Raw genomic sequence first — 16,214 nt, 5'->3', positions numbered from 1 at the left:
GCTAATACAGCACCCAAACTCTCTCTTTTCTTTATCATCGATATAAAGGTGCTGAAATCAGGAGTTTTAGGTAACTTGAACAAGGAAAAAATTAACTTTTTTATGATTTAAACTTTTCAAAATACAATATTATCCGGGCAAAGGTAGTTCAGGACTTCAAGTTGGGTTCTTAAAACTCAACAGATTCTGTTCTTTTAAAATCATAAGTACCATCTCATAGAGCTTCAGGTCGTGTCCCACGAGAGTAATCACATGATCGAGACTGAAATCTTACCTCTTTTTTCAGTCTTATTTTTCAATTTTTTAAAGGCACAAAAGGGGAAAAGTTTATAAGACCAAGTTATAGAAACAGGATCAATGAAAGTGCTAAGAATTGCTGAAGTATTTTATGTAGAGGCTATTTCTTTTAATGATTCATGAATGACCAGAGGAATATGCTAGATAGATGTCTATTCTTCTGGTTACCTTGCACCAAAAATTAGAATTTTATTCCTATTCAGCACTCCTTGCCAACTTGGCAACTTAGGAGAACTACGGTGTAGTTTTATTTTTAAAGACCCATAGTTGCTTTAGTAAAGTAGGGCTCCACCACTACGGTCTTGTTAACACTGACTCAGATAATTCATGATGCATTGCAGTGTTCCGAGGCCCTGATTCTACTCATCCGATCTCATTAGCAGCCCTCATTTTTGTCACAACCCAAAGTGTCTCAGATACTGCCAAGTGTGCCACCCCTAGAGTGCAAATGTGAGAACTACTGTTTTAAAAGCTGAAATGAAAATAGTAAAAAATCCAGAGCACTTTATTAATACAATAGGGAAGCTATAGTCTTTGTATTTAATCTTTTCTTGTGCCTGAAATTCTGACATTATTACAGATATTACTTTGGAATCAACCACAGATTTTTTTTTTTCCTAAAAAGTTCTGAGTGAAAACTGAAACTGCCAAACAGGAGAACTCCCTTTGCTATAGTAACCTTCAAAGGTAAAGAAGCAAAGAGAACTACTGCTTAAAGTGGTAGCAGAAGGGTGCTCCCCTTGAAATGAACATTCTTTTCCACTTCCCTTCTGATTTCTGCTGGTCACTATAGCAACAAGAATAGAAGAGATTCAAAATCAGGACACATGCACTCACTCATGACAAGTTCAATTTAAACCTAGATTATCAACATAAAAAAAGAAACCACATAAATGTAATGAGTGCATACACATAATCAGGAGATCAGGGCCATGGCAGTTGCAACAGTGACACTCAGTTCAAGAAAACCCTTGGCATTGTTTTAAGAGTGAAGAAAACTCAAACATTTTCATTAAGACATCACTTTGTCAAACCTCTCATGAGATCTTTGAATCCTTTCAATCTTGGGCAGGCTTAAACAGTGTCCTTTCATAGCACTTGGATATTTTTTGCCCATAAGGTAGAGTAATGAGTAATGAGTGTCTCCAATGATAGCAAGTGAACAGAATTTTGAATATTTAAATATAATCTGGAATACCCATATGTTCCAAGTAAACGAACCAGAATAATATCACTAAAGAAAAAAACCGTATGCTCCAATGGAAATTTTTTGACTTACACAAGTTTTACAATTATAGTTAAAATTATGCTTAGAGCCGAACATATATTTCAAAATTGAGGTCATAATGTTCATAACAAACAGTGAGCTGCTTTTTAGTATGACTAAGAGTCATTATATAAGATGTTACCTCCTAACTTTTATCAGTGCAGTCTCTCAAAGAAGATGATGCTTAGGGCTTGCTTATTTTAGAGTTTGCTTTGGCCATACCTCAGTTTAGAGAGTTTGGAAATAGAATTTCTTATTTTCATGGAATAAAAATTCTAGAAGTGACCTCAATACTTCCAAGTATGGATTAGAACCAAATCTAAGCAATGTTAAATAAGTGAACTGATAATTTAAAAATTTCTCCAGAAAAAGAAAACAAAAATGTGTAACTCATTCATTTGTTTTGAATAGAAAGTTTATTTATTAATCTAATTTAATCTCTCATAATGTATCTAAAAGAGCATTCTTCTTTGAGGTTTTCCTAGGTAAGAATGAAGTTTAAAGTGTACCTGCCCTGATGCAAGATTACCTTTTAAATATTCCGAACTGTATCAGAGATAGATTTCTGTTTCCTCTCGTGAAAGTTAACTATTTAATTCCAAGAATATTCTTAAAATTGGTTTTCAGTTTTAATTTTTAAATCAATTTTGTATGTCTTTTTTTTTGTACTGGAAATGAAACTCAGGACCTTGTACTTGACAGGCAGGCGCTTGTGCCACTGAGCTATATCCCTGGCCCTGTATATCTCTTTTGATTCAGTATAATTCGGTAAATAATGATATATGGGAAATGGATATTTTATTAAAATGCAAGGCAAATAGAAACTTTTACACTCCTATTCATGTGATCTTGACTTTAGATTAAGAAAAATGTTATATTCTCTCTTAGACCCTGATCACTTTAATGAGCTTAGCTCCTTTGGAATACGAATCTATAGTTTTTCCTTAAATTACTTTCACGCTCAGATAAATAGCAAGTTAGCCTTTATGTGTGAAATAAATTTAAAAAACACTGTAGGTCCAAGACCAATAATGATGTAGGCACCTGGCTAGAGAATACACTCTCTGGTACAAATGTGATGGTGACCAATTACATCAAACAATAGAATGTTAATAATGTATTTTTCATCCAAGAATAATACAAGCATATGGAATTTACCATAGAAGAGCAATCTGATAGATTTGAAGAAATTTTTCCAAATATTTTCTTTTCCAACAATAAAGTCTATGTAAAGATAAACTCGTACCAGGGGCTGGGGATTTAGCTCAGCGGCAAAAGCGCCTGCCTGGCAAGCTCAAGGTCGTGAGTTTGGTTCCCGGTACCGGAGAAAAACCAAAAAAAAAAAAACCAAAACAAATAAACAAAAAAAAACTTGTACCAATTTCAAAATAAGTCCTCCCTTTATTTTAAAAACAATATATCTGACAAAAATGAAAGAGTATTTGAGTACAATATCTTACCTTCTATATAACATTCAGCCATGTATACAATATAATTTCTGAACATTAGTATTCTACAAAAGTGAAATTTTCTTGTCCAAATTCATGATATTCATATGTAGATGAATCTTCACATTTTGTTAACTCCTTTACTTTAGATTACCTTTGGAAACACTGCCATAATTCTCAAAGTGAATGATTGGCTTAGATGCATAACTTTTGAGGAATTAGCAGGTGTCCGAAGACTTAAACTGATTTTAAAGAAGCAATTAAACTTAAAACCTCAAGTTTCCAAAGTTAGGTCAAAACCAAATTATTTTAAAAACAACTGGACAGTGTTCTACTATAAGGAGATACACACTTATTTCATAAAGAAAACTCTATCACTAACTAAACAAAATATATATAAAATTCCTCAAACATTGTATCATTTGTAGGAAGATCTGCCCCTGGTTTATCTTCTTATAACGGGAAGAACTGTCTTGATCTTCAGTAGGGTCAGTATGCTTTCAGGTTGAGACTTTCAAGTAAGGTGATATGATGTTTCTTTACCTGTAGGCAGGAATTTTTTCTCATTTTTAAGTGATGAATACATAGTCACCTATCCTCTTACCAAGGGTAAGTCAAGTGAGGAACTCCAAGAAGATAGTTTAAGGACACACCTTCTGACTAATAATCAGGACAAATAAGATTTCAATGGGTTATGTTTTAAAAGTCAAAATTAGTACCAAAAATCTATAGTAAACAAAATATTAAATTTTTAAATAAAGAGAATTAATCAATCTTACATTCTTATGTCTGGTGGACTGCGCAACTTCGTTGAACCAGACAGAATGTAATGTAGCAACCTTTGTTAATTCCTATCATTTTGTCTTGATTTTTGTTGTTCTTGTGTTGTTTTGACATTGTCTTCATTGTTGTTTTGTCAGTTTTTTAATTTAAAAAATAAATAAAGAGAATCAGTATTGATTCCAATCTATTATTGACAATTATTAGTAACCATTTCAAATGTAGTTTAATTGCATATGTGCATGTGTGTGCATGTGTGTGCGTTTGTGTGTGTTTTACGTGGAATTGAAACCAGGGCCTCATGCATGCTCAGCAAGTGCTGCTATAATAGGCTACATCCCCAGCACTACACAAATTTTAAAGCTGTTAAGACAGACTTTTTCCAGTGTACATTTTGAGACAAGAAAAAAATGCATTGAGCCTTATAAATTGAAAATTCTTATGCTGAGGTCAACTAAGAAATGGTTCCATGTGAATCTTTATAAAATGTGAATATTCCCATTGTCTCATAAATATATGTCTCCATAATATATCATTTTCAGAGGCTAGGAGTGAAGAGGTAGATTTTAAAAACTCGTTTTCTATTACATTTCATTTATTTTTGTTCTTATAAGGTTTTAGTACATTAAGATATTGCTATTTATATGTACAAAGATACCAACAGAGATGTCAGGTGACATCTGTAATAGTGACATAACTTCATAAATTGCTATGCAAATTCAAAATATTAGTCAATCTACAACACATCATCTAAAATATGAGAGCATTTGATTTTTTTGTATTTTATTCGAAAATAATTTTAGGCTTTTATAAGAGATGCATTAATAGTACTGCATTTCTCTTTTAAATCCTTTCAAACGTTCCCAGGTTGCATTCAACTCTAATAAATATCAGAACCAGGAAACTGACATGGGTACCAATGCACAAACCTAATTTAGCTCTCATCAGTTTTTTATTAATTAATTAATTAATTAATTAATTTTTTTGGTACCAGGGATCGAACTCACGACCTTGCACTTGCCGGGCAGGCGCTGTGCCCCTGAGCTAAATCCCCAGCCCCTCATAAGTTTTTTATGCAAGTGTCTTGTTTTGTAACATTCTAGCATATGTATATATTTGTGTTGCTTTTTTGACTCTTGTCTTTATCTTCACATTCAAAGTTTTTACCAGTAATATCTATTTGATCTCTCGAAAAAAATCTTGTACACCTGTCTTCTACACATTAGTTCTCCTTTCTCATCTCTATTTTCCCATCTTCTCTGTTCTAAACTACCCTCTCCACTGGCATCATAAGATCCAGTGAGCACATTTAATGGTCTTGTACAGGCTCAAGCACAATTTGCTTTCTGGAGGCTCCTGTTTCCAGGCTCCTGGTAAGTCCTGTACTCTTGTCTCTGGGTCTTTAATACTTGTGGTTGACATTAGACTTCACAACTATACCCTGCATTCTCCCTGACATGCATGGTAAGATTACACTTCACCATCTGTTTGAATTAAGGCATACACGGGGGATTTATTTTGAGTTAGAAAATGTAAGCAAAAGCAATGCTTGTGATCCAAAGGGAAAGTGTTCAACAGCCAGGGCTGGCAATACCACGAACCCCTTTTCTAGGGCACAGATGAGTAATACTTTGCATGGTAGATATACTGATAGTTTTAGGAAGGTTGAGCCTCTAAGGAAGTGAGACTGAACTTTATCGTTATTAAGAAACAAACCTCCCTCCTTTAAGCCACAAACGTTCTGTGGCATTTTAATTCAGCCATCATGACAAAGTTCTGTGGTTCTTTCCTCAAGGAATCCATTTCCTCTAAGCATTTGCTTGATGGATGCCTGTATAGTCTTTAAAGACTTGTTCAAGTGTAATCTCCCTCTCTGGTTTGTCTTTTCTACTCTATCAACAATTCTAGTTTTCATATCTGTTTCTCATAGAAATTTGTGCACATGTATATGTGTGTTTACACACACTGCACGTGATCATATGACAGATAGTTGTTCATTTGGTTCCATCCCTTGGAAAATTACTAGCTGTTCAAGGACAAATGCATTATGCGGTAGAAAAGGCTGCAATTCTTCCCTGCTTTATTTTCATAATTGAACCATCCTTTGTCCTTTTACATTTTAGAAAGAGCCGGGCTCCCTACTCTTCAACCTGTGTCTCTAAACCTTTCTTTAAGTCAGTGTAATTAAATTTTTACCAAGGGAGTGTGAGGATAAGTGATACTTACAGCATCTCTCTCACCTTTAAAGAAAATTGCTCATCCTCTACTTCTTTCTTGTACTGGAATGTGAATGTGGTAAGAAGTAAGAATCAACCATATATAATAGGATGACATGCAAAGGCCAGTAACCTAAGGTCCATGGAACAAATCCAGACCACCACTTGTGTTTGCAAATTAACTTTTATTAGAACAGTGCAAAAGCCATTTACTTAATTTTAGGTATGGATTATTTTGTGCTCTAATGGCAGAATAGGCGCACAGAGGTCTCAGAAACTTTATGGCTTTCAAAGTCTAGAATATTGACACTTTGGCCCTTTATAGAAAAAAATTAGCCAGTTGCTAAGATAGTAGATGGCAGAATAACAAGAAAGAAATTACCTGGATACATGGATAACATCATGGAGCAAAACTGCCTTTCTATGGTGGACCATCTACCATTTTCCGTAGTGTTACCATGGAGAAAAATAACATCTAATGTGTGTAAGCCATTATACAATAGGGTCTCTTGTGCGATGAGCTAAGGAATATATGTACCTCACCCATTCCATTTTTGAGCCATACAGGGGCTATGGAAGTGTATGTTGAGATTAGCTTCTTGAACAAAAATGTCTGTAAATTTTATGACAGTAATTCAATAGACCTGATGACAGTAACATTATAAGGATAGACATCATGTGAATGAACATCCAAGCATTTTTATTTATATGTATAGGCAAGCTTGTTTTAGAGAAAATGCTAAAACTTTGGCTTGTACAGTAACTTGAAGCAAATTTAGAGACAGAAAGGATGGGTTCAACACCAAGGTCTTTCACTATTAACTGTATGTTCTGAATGATTAGATATAAAATAGAATCATCATTATGTGTTTTGGGGATTACTTTGGGGAGAAATTATCTCACACAGAATACCTCATAAAGAATAAAGTCTTCATGAGAAATCCCTAGAAACAACATTGAGTTATTTGACTGCTCTATCCCAAAAAGTAATAGTGTAGTAATTAAATGTCACGAGAGAAGTAATACAGAGCTGTTGTGATGACTTCCCAGTTGAGGATTCTCTTAAATTTGGAAGCAATATTACTTAAGAAGAAAGATACAGTGGGTATGTGAGGCAAGCAACAGTTTCTATCACAAACGTTAACCTAGGTGAAAATGTGGATTTCACATCAATTGACTACTTGATATTCTTCACTATCTTTATTTCTAGATCATTGAGCCATATAATTACATGCATATGTAAAGGGCTGTATCATTCCTCAAATCGATATGATGTTAAGTCCCCATGCGGACAGACAAAATAGAATACCTTGCCATCTAGGGCATGTGGCAAGGTTGCAATGGAAAAATTAACTATTGAAAAGTTCCAGGAGAAAGTAATGACTGGGCAACAGCTGAAGAGACAATTAATAAGTCAAGAAGTATGAGCAGAGAGGAAGAAAGCCCATGTGAAGATATAGGACAGAGAATACATAATGTTATGATTAAGGACCAAGAGCCCAGACTCCAAAGAAGTCAAGATAAGTCTAAGAAGAATACTTTTAGTTTTGGCGATACAAAAAAAGAGTGCTATTAAGAATCTGGTAAGACATCTCAGAAGATGAAAAAAGTGAAAAACTGCTTTTTAACATGTCAAAATTTATTTTTTATTAGCATACGTTTGCAACACATGCAGTTCATAATCATCTAGGGAGTGGACACATGTACATAATACAATTTGAGTCTTTTAATCCCCTCCCCCCTCCCTCCTGCCTCCCTCTCTCCTCTTCCAAAATGTCCCCTTCCCCATTTTTGTTCTTAGTGATGTTATCAATCTTACTTCATGCTTGTATGATATATACTGTTTACAATCATTAAGGTTATTAGGTTCCTGTACGTGGCACAAGTGTATTCTACTTATTTCCTTCCCCACTTCCCCTCTCCCACCTTCCCTCTTTCTGACACCTCCCATTTGAAGAGATATATCCCCTTGTCTCCTTCTACCCATCCTCTGTTGTGTTCTATTTGCATTTTGCCTTACTCAAATGAAGGATAGTATATAGCTTGTATGTGTGGTTTGTTTCACTCAACATTATATTTTCCAGGGGCATCCATTTTCCTGCATATGTCTCAAATTTGTCTTTCTTTATAGCTGAGTAGTATTTCATTGTGTATTATTACTATATTTTCTTTACTCAGTGGTCTGTTGATGGATATACAGGCTGCATCTAGGCTGCTTTTAGCTATTATGAATTGTGCTGTTATAGATATGGTATGCATGTGTTCTTGTAGTATGATGTCTTTAGTTCTTTGGGGAAGATCCATAGAAGGGCTATATCTGTGTTACATGGAATTCCTAATTTTAGTTATTTGGGAAATCTCTGTAGAGATTTCCGTAATGGTTGTACTAGTTGTTATATTCCCACCAATAATATGGGTTGGCTTCTTTCCTACCACAACCATGCCAACATTTGTTATTTTTTCACTTCTTGATAATTGCCATTTTTTATGGGGTAAGATGCAGTCTAAGTATTGTTTTAATTTGCATTCCTGTAATGGCCAGAAATGTTCAACATTTTTTTATCTATTTGTTCTTTTGTATTTGTTTTGCTGAGAAACATTGGGTTTTTTTTTTTAGGTGGTCTTTTTTGAGTTCTTTGTATATTTTAGGTATTAGGCTTCTGTCTGAGGAATAGTTGGCAAAATTTGTTTCTATTCTATAGATTGTCTCTTCACTCTACTAACTGATTGCTTACAAAAGCTTTGTTGTTTGATGTAAGCGGATTTGTTGATTCTTGCTCTTTGAATTCTGGCTCTGTTTAGGAAATCCTTTTCTATGCCTATGACTTCAAGTGCTTTAACCATTTTACCATCCAATAGGTTCAACATTTCTGTTTAAATGTTTAGATCTTTGATCCATTTTGATTTTAGTTTAGTACATGGTGAGAGATATGAGTCTAGTTTCAATCTTCTGCAAACAGGCAGTTTTCCCAGCACCATTTGTTAAATAAGCTATCCTTACTTCAACGTATGCTTTTGACCACTTTGTCAAAGATCAAATAGCTTAGTGTATCAGGGGATGTTTCTGACTCCTTTATTTTGTTGCACTGACCTACATATTTGTTTTTATTTTGGTACCATGCCATTCTTTTTACCACTGTTGCTTTTAGTGTGGCTTGAAGTCAAATGTTGCTATGCCTCCTGCTTTGTTCTTATTGCCTAAGATTGCTTTTGCTATTCTGGGCCTCTTCTGGTTCCAAATAAATTTTAGAAGCATTTTCTGTAGATCTGTGAAGTATGTTGTTGGTATTTTGAATGAGACTGCATTGAATCTGTATAACAATTTTGTATATATGGCCATTTTGACAATTTTGTCTCTGCCTACCCAGAAGCAGGGGAATTCTTTCCATTTTCTAATATCCTCTTTAGTCTCTTTTTTCATAGTATTATTATTTTCTTTGGTGAGATGTTTTACTTCATTGGGTAGGTTAATTCTTAGATATTTAATTTTTCTTGATGCTACTGTGAATGGTATTATTTTCATAATTTCCCTCTGATTAAGTTCCTTATTGGTGTGTCCAAATGCTTTTGATTTTTCTGTGTTGATACCATATCCTGCTGCATTGCTGAAGTTGGTTATTAATTTTAAGAGGTTTTGGTGAAATTCCTTGGGTCTTTTATGATCACAGAGCTGATTAGAGTAAAGAATTAGATAATATTGAGGAGGGTGGCATGCTTCAGTACTCAAACAGTGACTTATGAGACCCTTAACCAGTGCCTTTGACTGATAGATTTTAAAATGGAGCCAGAGAGAATACCAAATATATACTGACCCTTGTCCTATCTATTGCTTGCTTAAGAGGGTTATTTTAAAGATTCAAAACATCCTCAAAAATTCAGAGTCTGGGTTTTTTTCATAAATGCTCTTATTTTTACTTTAAACAAAAATCAATTTCTGGAAGCTTTCATTGAATACTAAGTAATACAATCTATGCATAGTGTGACCAGAATACAGCTACACCATTGGAGAGACTTACAGATTCGACAGATTCGAGCGGGTGTAAGAGAAGAGGCACTGTGTAGGTGTCATTGTTACACGCGAACATTTTACCAGCACTGACCCGCAGCAGGAAACAAATCTCCCAGGACTCCGAGTTCATTCCAGCTGACAGCGGACCTTTCCGGAAAAGGAGCATTTAAGAAAACCTCTCAAGGCATGGAAAGATTTTAGGAATCACTATTGATGGACCTGAAAGTCAAGAATATGTGATCATAGCTATATTTCAAAGAAATCAGGGAGGAAATAGATAGGATATTTTGGAAATAGACACACTCTATACACAGTCACACTTCAAATGCACCAACAATTCCCACAAATTATGCCTCCAAACTCAGCCCATGTCTGCACTCTTTTCTATTTTCATAGTCAGCACTAAAACTCCATCATCCTTTATATCTGGCAATGCTCATGGCCTCCTTTTGGCTTCCATTCTGATTCCATTCTGCAATCCATTCTCCACTCAACAACCAGGCTTCTGTTCAAAAAGCAAACTCTATTCAGTCTTGTCCTGGCTTTTTAACAGCTTCTAAATAGGAATGGCAGAAAATCTCAAATTTTTATTCTAATTCCACAAGGCTTCCAAGACATGACTTTGTCTATTTCCAGTTGAACCTACCCTGATCTCACCTCTGCTTACAATGTTTCCTCCATCTGGAGACCCTTTCTTTCCTGGCCTGGATCATAGAACTCACTATTCCCTCCTTCACAATTTTATCCAGCAAATTCTCACTCATCCCCCAGGTCTCACCTTGGATGTTACTTCCCCAGAAAATTGTCTATGTCAATCTCAGTGGGCATTCTTTATCAAAATCCCACACTATTCCCTTGTCCTTTTATGCAATGTGTCCTAGAGTGTTATATGTGTGGTTATTGTCTAACATTTGCTTCTACTATGCCTATTAAAGTCTGCAGGGGGTAGACACCAGGCTGGTCTTGCTGAAATCCTTGTCTTGAGTTACTGGCACTCAAAAGCTCCTTTGTAAATAAGTGCAGGGAAGCAGGAGTGAATGAGCAAATGATTGAAGAAATTTACTGAACACACCACAGCAGTATTTTCAAAACCTCCAGATGTTTCATCTCTACAACTAGTCAAGACTCATTTTAACAGCCACATTTATGCTGTAGAATTCCTTTCGGCAAAAGCAAATAAAATTCAGGTAGATAAATAAAATATTGATTTTTGAGAGTATACTATTCAGTTTAAAAAGTATAATTATAAACAACAACCGAAACACCTACTTTAAACTAAGCATTGCCTAAACAAATTATGTATGAAGTAATTTGTGTCCTCATAAAAAGGTGAGAATCATTATCACCATATTGTAGACAGAGCTATGAGGTGACATTCTCCATTCTTCATTTATGAGAACTGCACAGCTCACAATGCAGGAAAAGTGGCCCCTGAAATCTCGGTCATAATACCTCTTGGTTGGCATGAGCTGAGCTTCTACTCACATGATATAATAACAGCAAGTTGATAGAAGTTTCTCTGAGACTTTAGATTCCTACTATCTTTAGTAATGATTCCTTTACTATGGTAAAATAGGACCAAATTAAAAATAAGAACAATGTTTCAGTCTACAAAAGCAATAAAAGACAAGGCCCATAAAGTATGACTCACATGTACAAATAGATCACCTATCAATCCGGTCAATGTTTTGAGACCACTCAGTTTTCCATTATTTTAGTTTTCTTAGAAGTTCTGTTTACTGAATTTCAAATTTTGAAAGTGTTATTGTGTCTTGTAAAATTGTATCACTTTTCATCTTGCAGAGCAAAATTGTGGCCCTGATATCATGAAGCTACTTTAAACACAAAAGGCCTGCCTGTAGGTTCGTAAATATACCAGACAGATGTCAGTACACAGAGGAGCAACTTAAAGTAGACTTACTTTTTTACTAAAGAATATCATAGAAGACTCAATCTAATTTTTAATACAGCATCTTGGAATAACCCTCACATTTTAAATCATTTTTTTTGCCCAAATATGTATGTATCTAAAATTTTATGGATAGAATTATGCCTTACTAAATCTTATTCATACATTTATTTGGGATAACACTTCTCATATTACCAAAGACTCTGAGTGAAATATTTTATATTCAATTTATGTTAAAATAGACTTAATCAAATATCATTTAAGTTTCTAAGTAATAATTCATTTTCTATAAATGCATCAATGACTTTTTTGAGTGATATAATTTATATCCCATTTAAATTTTCCTGATAACAAATTACATTTTAAAAATTTATCCATGAATTAATCAATTATACTTCCAAATAGATACATATTATAAGGGGTATCTTAGAAGCATAGATAAAAATACATATAGAAATACACATAGGAAGGTATATATAGGTGCATTTCTTTCTCTGTGTGTGTGTGTGTGTGTAATCTTTAGGGTAATATATATATATACATATATATATATATATATAATTATGTTATTTGTCAGCACAGATAATTTTATTCCCTCATTTGGATGTCTTCTTAGTTTTCCTTACCTAAATTTTCTGACTAAAACTCCCAATATTACATAGAATAGAAGTGGTGAAAGCAAATAACCTTGTTTTGTTCCTACAGTAGGAAAAAAAGCTGTTAGATTTTTGCCTTAAGTATGATTTTAGCTATGAATTTTCATATGCACAGTATATTATTAGTTTTTTTTTTCTGGTACTGGGAATCGAACTCACGACCTCGTGCTTGCTAGGCAGCACTGTGCCACTGAGCTAAACCCCCAGCCCCAATATTTTTAATATTATATACTCCCAACTAAATTTATGAATTACATGCCTTGTATAATTGATTAACAAAGCAAATTTGGGAATACAGATTCCCAGGTATCAGTTGAAGAATGGCTTAACAGATTTGAGTTATTTTTTTCTAAAATGTTTAATCCAGGTATAGAAGCAGAATTTTGACATAGTAATTCCACAACAACACTAGAAAATGAGGTACCTGATACTTTCTGTTTTGAAAACAGAGCCATCCTTGTCCTTGCAGAGCGCTGGTTGTATGCCTGGGCCAACAGGAAACAGGGTCCTCTTAACTGAGTTATTTCTCTCTCTACCAAAACTTTCCTGTAAATTTATCTGATAGGTCCTACTAGAATAAATTTATTGACTTGAATGTAGTTGTATATTCAACCTAATATATAATGCATGGTAGGCTATGTAGTTTTTAAGATGGGCACATTGCTTACATCGAGGAAAAAAAGGCAAAGAGTTCACTATGAAGGTTTCAATCTGTTTTACATTATTGTGCTTCATCATAGGAAAATGAAGGCATGGTACTGTCTTAAATACACATCTGCATGGGACTGGCATGAAGAACATAAATATTTATGCAACAAAATAAGTGACTAATACTTCTGCATGAAATCCTCATATTAGAAATGCTAGAAAGTGGTTTTCCATTATGCCATAAGAAGGTTGTAAAGTATAGCAGGATTCTACCCTTTGGATTAAAATGTTGCATTTACTGAATTCAAATGAGCAGCAAAAATCAATAAACCTTCCAGCACTACTCTAAAATTGTATTAGTATTTTGTATTACACTGAACAAACAAATTTAATAGTAAAGGATAATTTAGGGGTAAATCCTTAGCAGTGTTATACAAAACACATATACAAATAGCTATTGAATGAACAGGTATCTCAGAGTTTTCTGTCTCACATGAGTTATTACTAAATTACCTCAATTTCTCATTTCCTTTCATAGTTTCATTAATGTTCTCTAAACCAAGAAAATTCCTGAAAGGCAGTGCCTGCAAGAGCCAGTCATAGCTTTTATGTTAGGGTTTAAAATGTTTTCTATTTACTTTTGCTTTCTTCATGCATTTAGGAAATGCAAATTATACAATTAGATGCATTTTGTTGCTCAAATGAAAACTTTATATGCCAAAATCTCAGCTCGAGAGTGCAGATTGTTAGAATCCAGTCTCAGACTCTGTGCTGCATGCTTACTTGTATTTTTGTTTAAATATTTCCTACTTGAAGATTTAAAGTATCACTCTTCATTCTAAGTATTGTTTTCTTAGAATGCTTTTGACTTCTAGTAGTAGTGAAGCAATGGATGGAGGTTAGACATAAGTAAACATAATTTTAAATGTCTATATTATACACACATATGTAATCAAATATTATTTACCATTAAAAAGAGTAAAATTCTGATAGATGATACAGATGAACCTTGGAAATATACAAAGTGAAATAAGTTACAAAAGACAAATATTGTATGATTCTACTTGTATGAGTGTCTTAGTTTGAGCTGCTATAACAAAAATATCTTTGACTGTGTTTACCAGTTAACATTTAGTTTTCACAGTTCTGGAGGCTGAGAAATATAAGATCAAGATACCTTTAGATTCTGTATCTGTTGAAGAGCACTGCTCAGCTGTGGATAGTGTTTTTCTTTTTTCTTATTTTGCTTTATGAAATGGCAGAGAGAGACAGACAGAGAGAAACATAGTCTCAGATAGAGAGAGCACTCATGTCTCTTCTTATAAAGTCAGTAAGTTCAATTCATGAGGATACATGATCATATTATAGCCAAAAACTCCTTTTCTAGTGTCATTACATGGGCCATTGAGATTTTAAAATACAAATTTCAGAATGACATACATTAAATGCATAACAATGATGTACCTGTAATAGGCATATTCAAAAATGTAAATTGCATATAGAGTATATTGGTCTCTATTCAATCTGATTAAAAAGTCCTAGACTTGAATAGTCATGATGCTTGCACAAATGCTGTTGAATTGTACACTTAAAGATGTTTAAAATAGCAAAGTTTACATTACATGTATTTACTGCTATTTAAAAATATAGTTCAAGGAACCCATTTATGATATTTAGTTAAGTAATTAATTTTAAATGTTTCAAATAATTTTTAAAAATTTAATGTGTAATAGTATCTTATTCTAGGTAAACAATAGGTAATAATTGAGACTGTCATAAAATGATTTAGTAATTTTTACATAGAATCTAAAAAGATTTTTTGAAAGAATATCAGTTAAATTTTATTTCCTTACTGTGGTAATTATCCTGTGAGTTGTGGTAAAAATAAAGAATATAGAACTACAGGAAACAAGGAAGCAAATTCTATAGCTAAATCTAACTTGGGAACGTTGAGTGCTAGTAGATGAGAGAGTTCCACCAATAAAAGAATTTTTCCAATGACCTAAGTCTTGTTCCAAATTTTATTTAAAGTATAAGCTGAAAATCATCTGTAAAAACTCCACATGCCAATTATAATAACCTTGCCTTGGAATGTGATGAAGTCTAAAGTTTATTTTAAAAATAAAAGCAAATAACTCATTTTAGCTTTTGTCCTATAATTTTAAAAGATTTATCTGTTTTCTTCTTAAGAATTTTATGGAACGGACAGCACAAAGTGACTCAATTCAGTAATCACGATTTAGGCATTTTTCCTGATGTATGTAGAAGAGACGTCAGTATATCTAAAATAAAAGGACTCATAGTGTGGACAGTGGCCAATTCTATGATACACATAAACAGTACTTTTAAGGTCAGGAACATGGTTGCTGTGCTCTAGTGCCCTTGATCATTAAGCTTCTGTTTCTGATGGGAATCTTACAATTTGTCCCTGTATATCAAAAACACCTTGCTTTAGGCCATAATGAATAGTATGTGTCCACAATTAAAAACTGTTCCAGCAGAATATGTAAAAAGTGCTTCTTTCACATCCACTTCACTCTGACCATAGTGTTTAACAGCTTGCTCTCTTTAGCCGCATCTGTTCAAGTTCTCAGAAGACGAGTGAAAAGTGAAAATCAAAATTTTATCTTGTCGGGGCTGGGGATTTAGCTCAGTGGCAAAAGCGCCTGCCTGGCAAGCGCAAGGTCGTGAGTTCGGTTCCCGGTACCGGAGAAAAACCAAAACAAACAAACAAACAAACAAACAAAAATTTTTTATCTTGTCATATTTGTTATCATAAAAACATGTCAATCTGGCTCCATTTTTCCATTTGTTTTTTTTTGATCAGAGAACGATGGAAATGATTTAATGTTTTAAAGGATGTTGGGACTACTGGCTTTGGGTATGATCAATAATAATCAGAAATTGCTAAGACTGTTTGAATGAGAAAATAAACTTCAAAGACTCACCTTCTTCACTTTCAAAGACAAGTAAATTCTAAAAAT

The sequence above is a fragment of the Chinchilla lanigera genome, unplaced genomic scaffold, assembly GCF_000276665.1.
Source record: "Chinchilla lanigera isolate Chin_1 unplaced genomic scaffold, ChiLan1.0 scaffold00020, whole genome shotgun sequence".
Taxonomy (NCBI): domain Eukaryota; kingdom Metazoa; phylum Chordata; class Mammalia; order Rodentia; family Chinchillidae; genus Chinchilla; species Chinchilla lanigera.
This window is presented reverse-complemented; position numbering follows the sequence as displayed.